Genomic DNA, 11,096 nt, shown 5'->3' on the forward strand with positions numbered 1-11,096 from the left:
AAAGCACTGCTCCAGAAAGCTGCATACTTTAGATTTCAAGGCCAAAACTTCCACTAACAGAAGGTTTATCCCAGAAAATTACACATTTCTGGAAAGAACAGATTCTGGGGAATCCAGAATAGGTCTACTGTCTGTCTACTCCAAACTATCAAGTCAAAATGCTTTCCTAAAGTTGTAGGTTTTTATCAAAATTTGTGAAGTTTTTTAAAAATCGCTTCAAAGCTTCCAGTCTATAGTATTTTATCTCCTACAGGTCATAAAGTAACCAAATAAAACACCCCAAACATGAATGCTAGGGGTCCACTGAACAGTTTGATGCCCAATATGTATAGGTTTCCCTAAGTATGTGGCATGTAGGGGCCCCAATGTGAACATACCCCCATATGATCTATCATTTCTGTCATTTCAGCTCCTGCAAAATAAACACATTTACATCATTATATGTGGGATAAAGCTAGTAAAAAGTACGTTCACCCCAGAAAGTCATATATTTTTGTAAAGTACACATTCCCCTGAATTCAAAATGGGTACCCATGTCTATCTACTCCAAAGTACCAAGCTGCAAAGCTTTCCTAAACCTGGCAATTTTGATGAAATTTTCAAAAATCCCTTCAAAGCTTTCAGTTTCCAGCACCTTATCTCCCACATACCATTAGGTACCAAGATAAAACACCCTGAATTTGAACACCAGGGGTCCACTGAACAGTGTGATGCCCAATATGTATAGGTTTACCTAAGTATGTGGCATTTAGGGGCCCCAATGTGAACATACCGCCATATGATCTATTATTTCTGTCATTTCAGCTCCTGCAAAATCAACACATTTACATCATTATATGTGGGATAAAGCTAGTAAAAAGTACACTCACCCCAGAAAGTCATATATTTTTGGAAAATACACATTCCCATGAATTGTCAGGCTGAGAACTTACGCCCTTTTTAAATATAGGAATGACATTTGCCTTCTTCCAATCCCTAGGTACCATACCTGATGAAAGTGAGTCTGAGAATATCAGAAACAGAGGCCTCTGTAAATCTGCCCCTAGCTCTCTCTGTACCCGAGGGTGTATTCCATCTGGCCCAGGTGACTTGTTTACATTTATCTTGTGTAACCCTTTAAGCACCGTATCCTGTGTATCAACCACTGTGTAGTTGGAGCTGAGGCAACAGTGCAGCTATTGGGTGGGACTTGGCACTCTGGCTCCTCTACTGTATACACAGAAGAAAAGAACTGGTTAAGCACATCTGCCTTTTCTGTATCCGCTGTAACCATATTGTTACTATAACTCAATGGGGCCACACCCTCAACCTGCATCTTTTTACTATTAATATACTTGAAAAACTTTTTGGGGTTAGTCTTGGCCTCGGCCGCGATGCGCTCCTCATTTTCTATCTTAGCCTTCCACATTGCTGTTTTACAACACTTGTTATAGCGTTTATATTAATTAAACACAGCTACTGTCCCCTCTGACTTATATTTCTTGAAAGCTTTCCTTTTTTTCCCTATTAATTTCTTTACCTCTGAATTAAGCCACATAGGGTGATTCTTAATCTTCTTAATCTTCTACATTTTCTTATTAATGGAATCAATTGAGAACAGTAATGATTTAATGATTTTAAATGACAACCATTTCTGCTCTGTGTTTTTAGCAAAAATATAATGCCCCAATCTATGCCCTGAAGCGCTGCCCTTAAGGAGCTAAAATTTGCTTTTCTAAAATTCAGGGTCTTTGTTGCCCCAGTGTATATTTGTTTCCTGCAATAAAACATCAAATGAAATAACATTATGGTCACTATTACTGAGGGGTTCAACCACTTGCACATTTGCTATAGGTTCCAGGACATTACAGATCACTAGATCCAATATAGCATGGTTCTTGTCACATAAAGTTGTCATGCAATAAGTTTATAAACTTGCAAGCGACTTTCACCTAGTAGTGAGTCACACACACTGATGCTGTTATTGATACCAGGTTCACCAGTGAATCTTGGTTAGAAAATGGCTATTACACTGGAATTATGGAGTAGGTTAACAAATTGTCAATTTACGCTGATGTTTTGCTCTTTGGGCCACAAAAGGCACTCATCCCCACAGTTTGAGACCCATTTTGCAATAGTACTGAATGTAACAGAAAGAGTTTTGAGATGCAGAACAATTTCATTGCTTCCATAAGAAAAAAAGATGCGAGTCACAGAACATTGTGGGCATCTCATAAAACTTTGTGCAAATTAGTCAGAAAATAAGAACCTAGCATCTGCCTGGTGAGAAAAGTAGTGGCTCCTTAGCTCTCCCTGCTTGTTTTCCATCTGCACAGCCAGCCATTTGTGCTGATCATAATTCTGCCCCTTGGTGTACAATTTGTCACAGTTAATTACATCTCTGAAAATATATTTGCACTATAGCTCAGAACAAAAAATAAGCAAAAGCATTTAATTTAATATTGACTGTTACAGCTCGATTATTATTTGTTTTTGTTCTGTTTTCTTAGTAGAAAATTGAATAAACCACCAAACTCCTCCTTAAGCTGAATGGTTTTCCTTGATTTCTTTTTTTATATTTATTTTCTTCCCCTAAACCTTTGTATGATCCTTTGCCCTTTGAAGAGTGATGCGTTTCCCAGTTCTTCCCCAAGAATATAAATACATGCTGTAAACAAGACAGGCAGTTTATCAAAAGCAAAAATGTCTATTTTATTACAAAATAATCCAGTCTAGGTAACAGTTTCAAATGAATAACATCATAATCCTTGCCAGCCTTGGGCTATAATTATACATATACATCACCTCTACATTTTAATATGGGTGGGACTCACTCGGCAAAAATGTGCCCCCACTTGACCCAACAAAGTGCATCCCTAGCAATGTGCTGGCAGCATCTAGAGATGCCTGTGAGGCTAGTGATACAGTTGCCATACAGAAACCTATAATAATAACTTTGTTAATAAAATTGATTGGCACGGGGGGTGCATGTGTTGAGAGGGTTGGCGTATGTTCGGTGACAAAGCATGCTGGGTCCCCCTGAAGATTTATCTGTGGGGGAGGCCCAGTCAGTCATAGTTATGCCACTGCTTTAATTCAAACTTCCATGGCTGGTGCACTAGCAGCGGTGGCTGTCTAACATTTTGGAACCCCTCTGTAAATAAAGCTTTACTTGTCCTAATTGCTGCCCATTTAAGCGTTTTGTGTGGCTAAGTCTCCGACTTAAAACAGTCCTGGCAGATTACATTTCTTAGTTTGTGGTATTGAGAATGGCTCAACTGAGGGTAGTTTATTAATAAGGCAAATACCAATATGGAAGGTAGGGGTTCAATTCATTGGTTGGGCACTTTTGATCATTTTGGACTTTAATTAATTAATTCTTTTCGGGAGTACATTGAGATAAAAACAGATGTCTTTGTTTCTTCATACCAATGTCGAATTCTGGTCTAAATTTCAGTGTGAGCACTTTCTTAAAATGGAAATTAAACAGTTGGGAGTCTGACCCTAGGAAATGCCTGAATTCTATAGAAAGTGGGGTAAATATAGTGTTTCTGGAATCTCAAAATGTTCTAGCCAAGTACAAAATGAAAATGAGATGATAACGTGTGGAGGACTGGAAAAGAAATTGAGGTCAATTCACCCTCTGTGGCTAAATATGCACAAAACAATTTCATAAGAGCAAAAATGATGTGGTTGTGACCTTGAGTGGGTGTGGTTTAAATGGGAAGTGTCAAAAAAGTGGGTTCTTTGCGTGTACTTCTTCCTGTGTATCCTGGATTTCACTTCAATTTACCTGTCACTGTGGCTGCAAATTAGTATTTGGTAAATTCCTTGCAAACTTTTCTTCCTTGATTGCATGGGGTCAGAAACAACATTAACAGTTCAACAAAGGGGGCTGAATATTGATGTTAGGTACAAGTTAAGATACAAATTCACAAATGTAAATTACATTTAAGCTTATGCAAACCAGTGGTATCTTTGTGCTTTGCACTTTGTAAATAAGCTCTGTGTTTCTGCTGTGCAATAATAATTAGTAGATCATTTGTTGAAAGCATACCTTCCCATAAGAGATAAAAAAAATATAAAAAACAGGGCATTTTAGGTCAAGCCCTTACCATGTTGCCCTGGTAACCCCAAGTTACAAAATACACCCCAATCCATCCATAGCACTGCCAGAAGTTTTGCAATAACATACATACTACATAGTAACAGATTATTTGGATGTAGGTTCCAGAACATAAGTCACAAGTATCAGTTTTATCTTAAATATATATAGACTTAGAAAAATATGCAATAAAAACAAGTAAATAAAATAGACAAACAAATTAAAAGGCTAACATATGAATAAAGAATAGTAAAGAGAAGCGCACTACTGTATGTGGCCTACATTAGAACAGGAATGAAAGATCCATCAATCATCTACTTAAATTTAGATATGTAACATTTTTAAGCTGTAATCCTTATTTTTGGGGTCTGTGACATTAAAATAGAGCAGCCATGTCTTTTTAAATATCAGCTTAAATGATATGCAATAAAACAAAACTAGGGGATAGTGTTATATTAGTTTTTAGCCTGTGGTTCCCTTCATTCCGAAAATTTTCATTGCTCGATTTCAGAATTGTTAAAGGGTATCTTTGGTGAATTCGACTGTCTGAGGCTAATTAGTATTGTTTTCTGCCTTCCCAGAGTTTCCATATAATATTTTGTATGACTCCATTTTAATGTAATCTTTAGTAAATGATACAATGGTTCAAAACACTTGGACAGCACATAGATGTGTTCCATTTTAATTATTATACAGTACAGGTATGGGACCCATTATCCAGAATGCTTGGGACCTGGGGTTTTCTGGATAAGGGATCTTTCTGTTATTTGGATCTCCATACCTTAAATCTATTAAAAAATCTTTTAAAAATGTAATAAACCAAATAGGGGCGTTCTGCATCCAATAAGGATTAATTGTATCTTTGTGGGGATCAAGTACAAGGTATTATTTTATTATAAAAGAGAAAATGGAAATCATTCAAAAAAATTAGAATTATTTGCTTATAATGGAGTCTATGGGAAATGGCCTTTCTGTAATTCGAAACTTTCTGGATAATGTTTTACCGGTGTTCTCAGTAGGGGTTATTATCAACAGAACAAATTCTATATACTGTGTCCAATTCCGGTGTAACCACTACAGCAACACTTTAAGTGGTTGCATTGGAAATAATACTCAGTCAAGAAATTAGTTGTGCATATATACTCATCTTCCTCTGGATCAAATATTAGCTAGGCAGGTTTAGACAAAAAGGTTAATGCCGTGTGTCTTTTTAGCAATCTTATCTACTGTAACTATAATGCTATAAATAATTCTTCCCATTATGCAGTTGTCCTTGACTGATGGATGTGAATTGTGGATCCCCACATGACATTTTCACAATCAGTGGAGGTTTCAGGGCACTATGTAATTTTTTCACCTATGTTGGTTTGTAAGAATGTAGATGAATCACCCTGCATGAGACTGACAGCTGGGCTGTGTATAACAGAAAAGCTGTGTTACCAAATGCTCTTTCCGAAGTGTGGGTGTCAGTCACATTTCAGATTCTAGAAACTGGAAAAAGAAGATGCAAGAATGGCTTTAAAGGCAGTAATTGTAAGAAAAATAAAATGAAAAATATTGCTGCATTATTTTCATTTGCGTTTTCTGTGTTTACTGTATATCATTGCATTAATACGTACACAGTATCACTAAATGTAGCACTGGGTGGGAGGGGGTGTCACGGCTGGTGGGGGCCCCTGTGGGGGGTGTGAAGGCCATGGCAGATGCCCTTTGAGGGTGCAGGGGCCTCTCATGGTAGCAGCCCTGGTGGGCCCTGCATCCCACAGTCCGACCCCGTGCAGAATGCAATAGAGCTGATTAGTAATCAGATATGCAGGTTGGGGATTCTATAGTTGTAAATACATTATATTATTTACATTTTAGTATATTATACCTCTGTCTGACTTGCAGACGTGGTGCTCTTCTAGTGCGCTTTCTAAATGTGATACAAAGAGAATTAAAAGACATGTACAGATCTTCTTCAGTAGATCTAATATGATGTAAGGTCAGAATGAAGAACATAAGGATGAAATACTGATCTCTTTTAGTCCATGTAGTTACAGTGTAGGAACGGAACATTGGTACTCTCTACTGTGAGTATGAAGATCTGTGAGGGAATGTGTAGAAATAAAGACTATGGGGCACATTTACTAATCCACGAACGTCCGAAAGCGTCCGAATGCGTTTTTTTTGTAATGATTGGTATTTTTGCGACTTTTTCGTCGCCGTCACGACGGAACTAGGGGTAGGCAGGGCAGGCACCTGCATAGAATGCAGTCATTGGGAGCACAATTCTCAGGAGAAATACATTTTTTTATGGGTATTTTTTGGTTCACTTGTCTTTAATAATATTAGGCGTCTGTTCTTTTGCTGATTTGCAGTGCTGCACTACTACTCCACCCTCTCATGCCTGCCTGTACCTTTTCCCAAGTGGAATCCAATGCCACAGGATGCTGCAGGCACGTGCTTACCTATATCATTCCAGCAGCTGGAGGTGGGATAAGCGTTGCTGTGGCTCGAAGTCTCTCACCAAAGACACTGAATTTTTTCCAATTTTATGAGGCTGACTGGCTGCTGGCACTGGTACACAGGGCAGAAAATGGGTGCTGGGTAAAGATTTTATGTGGATACACTAAATACTGGCACAGGTACATAGAGGCAATCAGGAAAGGGGGGCGGTTATTTGTTTATGTTAATTAAGGCAGTGCTTAAAAAAGGTATAATATATATATATATATATATATATACACAGGTGAAGTGACACCATGACAAGAACTGTGTCACAGCAAATGACACACTCAACTGACAATTGTCAATGAGTGTGTACTTATTTTTGCAGATTGATTTTTGGAGACATGTAATATTGTGGGGCTTCTGTGCTGGAACTGTTTATAGTATGGGTGCTGTGCCTGGGAGCTGGGGGTTGTTCTGTGATCCAGAGAAAGTAAAAAAATGGAATCTTCATCCAGTTTGCCTGAGATGGGGAGGAGGAATTCTTACTTGGCTTGGCTTAGTCCCTGGGCAAATTTTGTGCTAAAAGTTTTAATATTAGTAACCTTGTATTTCTTCATTTTCCTAAAATGCATACAATCCTTTCTTGAAACTAAGTATTGTATTTGGTAGTACAGTTGCTTTTTTGGAGAGGATAGAATTCCAATATATTACCGCTCTCATGGTAACAAACCTTTTTTTTGTGGCAGCTGGGAGTATCTACGAGTGAATTAAGTATTGCTGAGTTAATCGTATGTTCCCCTTAAATATTTATATATAGTGATTATATCTCCATATACAGTATCTGCCTCTTCTCCTGTGTAACCAATCCCAACTTGGCCAGTCTTTCCTCATAATGGAACCTTTTTTTTTCTCTTTATCAGTTTAGTTGCTTTCCTTTATTTCAATAATGGTCCTATTATACAGTACTTTATGCATGATCAAATTGGAATTTTTAAACTGAATAAAAAATATGATTTAATCACTTTTGTTACCTTGTAAGAAATGTCATCCAAAAAAAAACAGCTGGTGCAGAATTTAGAAAAAGAATAAGCAAGATGAAGCAAGTAAACTGTCACAACAGTTTTAAAAAAATGGCTACAATGAAGCAAAAGTACAGAAGCAGAAACACCTTCAATTTTAGAAGAAAGCACCAGTGGCATTGGTTCAAGTGGTCAGGGCACCAGCAGCATGAAAAGAGGTCCAGAAATCTAGAACTTATGCCAGAAGAAGAGAAAACGAAAAGCTGCACAGAATTAGACAGTGAGAAATATATAAACTGATGATTAACATATGTTGCAGCTCACCTATTGCAAGTAAAAGTTTGATACACAGTGACACAATATCAGAGGACAGTCCATAAGCAGTGATAAATCTATATAATCCGTCCCCTTATGGCCAGAAATAACTGATAAATTGAGAAGGTACCTTGTGCAGCAGGGCCTTGATGAAGGTAAAGACTTCAATTTTGGAAAGTCTCAGTCATATGAGGAGCGCTACTTAAACCCAAACCAGTTAATTAAACAAATAACCAGTGGTAGAAAGATTGGTAAAACATGGTTAATATACAGTACTCCAAAACAGCAAATGCTTTGTTTTGTTTTCCATGTATTTTTTTTACAAACACACTGATACACAAAAACACAAAAAAGGGGTTTTCTGGGTGGAAGAATTTGAACCCATGCATCACAGCTCATGAACATTTTGCAGATCATCATGAAAAAACATGGAAACTAATAGAAAAAAAGAATGAAGGAAGGAAAGTTTATTGATAGTGAGCTAGTAAAATTTTAGACGCAAGAAACAACCTTGCATTTGAAGGCCACCATATTTGAATAGGCCACCATAACATAGCACTTAAAAGACTGAAACATAAAATTACATAAAAATGTAAATGACTTGTCTTCAGATGCTCCAAGGGAATTGAGGAAGAAAAAAACTTCCGCTCCTGCTATCACAACAGTTGCTGTTCAAACTCCTATCTATCAAACCAGCATTGAACATTACAGAAAGTACAGTTCCTCTGTATTCATAGGATATACCCCCTGCTTTACATTTGTGTATTGATTAAATCTGAAAATGTATTAGACATCACATTAGCTGAATTTTGTTTTTAAGGAAGCCCCGTTTATGGGTTGAAATGGCAATTAAGTGCATTTTTATTGGCAATTGGAAGAGTCCAACCATTTTTTTACTTAAAATAAAGATCTAAAATGTGTAGAATTAAGCATTTCATTCCAGTCTTACAGAAAGTTTAGATCAGTGATCCCCAACCATTGGCTCGTGAGCAACATGTTGCTCTCCAACCCCTTGGATGTTGCTACCAGTGGCCTTAAATCAGGTGCTTAATTTTGAATTCTTGGCTTGGAGGCAAGTTTTGGAGGCATAAAACCAGGTGCACTGCCAAACAGAGTCTCCTGTAGGCTGGCAGGGGCTACCAAATAGCCAATAACAGTCCTTATTTGGCACCTCAGGAATGTATTTTATGCTTGTGTTGCTCCCCAACTCAAGCTAACTTTGATGACACTTTGGTGACACAATATCAGAAGATGTTCTTAATGTTCTACTGTATTTATTACATCCTTTACTTAAATGTTGAATGTAGTTACAACTGTACCTTAAATATCTTTGTGTTTTTGCCATAGCCACATGACACAATTCAAAAACTACAAAAAAAAGGCCAGTTGCACATTGTCTTAGAATATCACTGTGCACAACAGGGGTCTTCAAACCTTTTAAACAGTGGGCCAGTTCATGGTTCCTCAGACTGTTGGGGGGGTGGACTATAGTCCTCAAATTAACCCCCTCAGCCCCCTCCATCCTTAAACTATGGCCCGGTCCAGCTCCCTGCTGCGTCCTCAAACTACGGCCCACTCTTGCTGCCTGCTTCCCACTCCCTGCTGTGGGGTCAAACTACGGCCCGCTCCTGCGTCCTCCCTCTCCCTGCTGTGTCCTCCTGCTCCGTCCTCTCTCTCCCAGCTCCCATGCTCCCCACTGCGTCCTCCCGCTCCCCGCTCTGTTCTCTCTCTCCCAGCTCCCACGCTCCCCACTGCGTCATCCCGCTCCCCGCTCCGTTCTCACTCTCCCAGCTCCCACTGTGTCCTCCCACTCCCTGCCCTGTTCTCCCTCTCCCAGCTCCCACGCACCCCACTGTGTCCTCCCGCTCCCCGCTCTGTTCTCTCTCTCCCAGCTTCCACGCTCCCCACTGTGTCCTCCCTGCCCTGACCTTCCTCTCCCAGCTCTCCCACTCCCCGCTGCCAGGAATGAGGATGCAGCAGGGGCCGGGTAAATAACCTTGGGGGGGGGCTGATACGGTAGTTTGAGGATCCCTGGTGTACAATATACTTAGTTTCTTTAAAGGTAAACTACTCCTTTAATTGAAAATTATAATTGTCACTGAAACACAGTTCTTTTGGTGTATTTGAAATAACATATATATTCAAGGAAGGCCTTGAAAAAGGTCCCAGTCTGGACCAAAATGTTACGTTGGCTATTCATGCTGTTTTAAATATACAGTTTGTTTTTTTACATGAAGTCTTGGTGGAGCTGGTCTTTTTTCTAGTACAGGTATGGGACCTGTTATCCAGAATGCTCGGGACCTGGGGTTTTCCGGATAAGGGGTCTTTCCATAATAAGGATCTCCCTAACTTAAGACTGCTAAAAATCATTTAAATATTGAATAAACCCAATAGGACTGTTCTGTCTCCAATAAGGATTAATTACATCTTAGTTGGAATCAAGTACAAGGTACTGTTTTGTTATTACAGAGAAAAAGGAAATCATTTTTAAAAATTAGAATTATTTTCTTAATGGGGTCTATGGGAGATGGCCTTTCCGTAATTCAGAACTTTCTGGATAATGGGTTTCCGGATAAGGGATCCCATACCTGCACCATTTACCAGGCGCCCAATGTAGAATATTTAGCAGTGTGCCATCCTTTGTGTATATATATATAGTATATATATATAAAATCAATATACGCTATATAAAACCAATATTGGCTACATAAAATTACTAAACCTAATAAAGAAATAAATATATATGTGTACTTATCTAAGTAATCTGATGATGGTTTATCCATATCCACAAAACCCCATAAAAAGCCTGCACACCAGAAAAAACTTCCCCAGGGAGGTATTTATAATTAAAAAAACATTTTATTCATTTAACCCTTTAAGTGCCAGCCGAATTCGTCATTTCGGTTCCCCCCAGTGCCAGACGTTTTTTAAGCATTTTGTACTCATTCACTTTAACAATGTTTTTTGGTAGAAAAACCTCCATGAAACTAGGGAAATTATATATCGTTTTTTTCGTCACTAATTGGGCTTCGACATACATACCAAATTTTATAACTTTTCTGGAAATATGATGTGTATTTTGGGTGAAATATGTAAAAAAAAAATAAAATTATGAAAAATTTCTGTATATTTTGAGTTTTTTTTCCATAGAAAAGTTAATTTTACACACTTTTTTTTGTTGTTTGTAAAAGCCCTGATACTCCCAAGTCCAACGATACCAAATATGTGGTGGTACCCCACAGTTC

This window comes from Xenopus tropicalis, chromosome 9 (assembly GCF_000004195.4).
Source record: "Xenopus tropicalis strain Nigerian chromosome 9, UCB_Xtro_10.0, whole genome shotgun sequence".
Taxonomy (NCBI): domain Eukaryota; kingdom Metazoa; phylum Chordata; class Amphibia; order Anura; family Pipidae; genus Xenopus; species Xenopus tropicalis.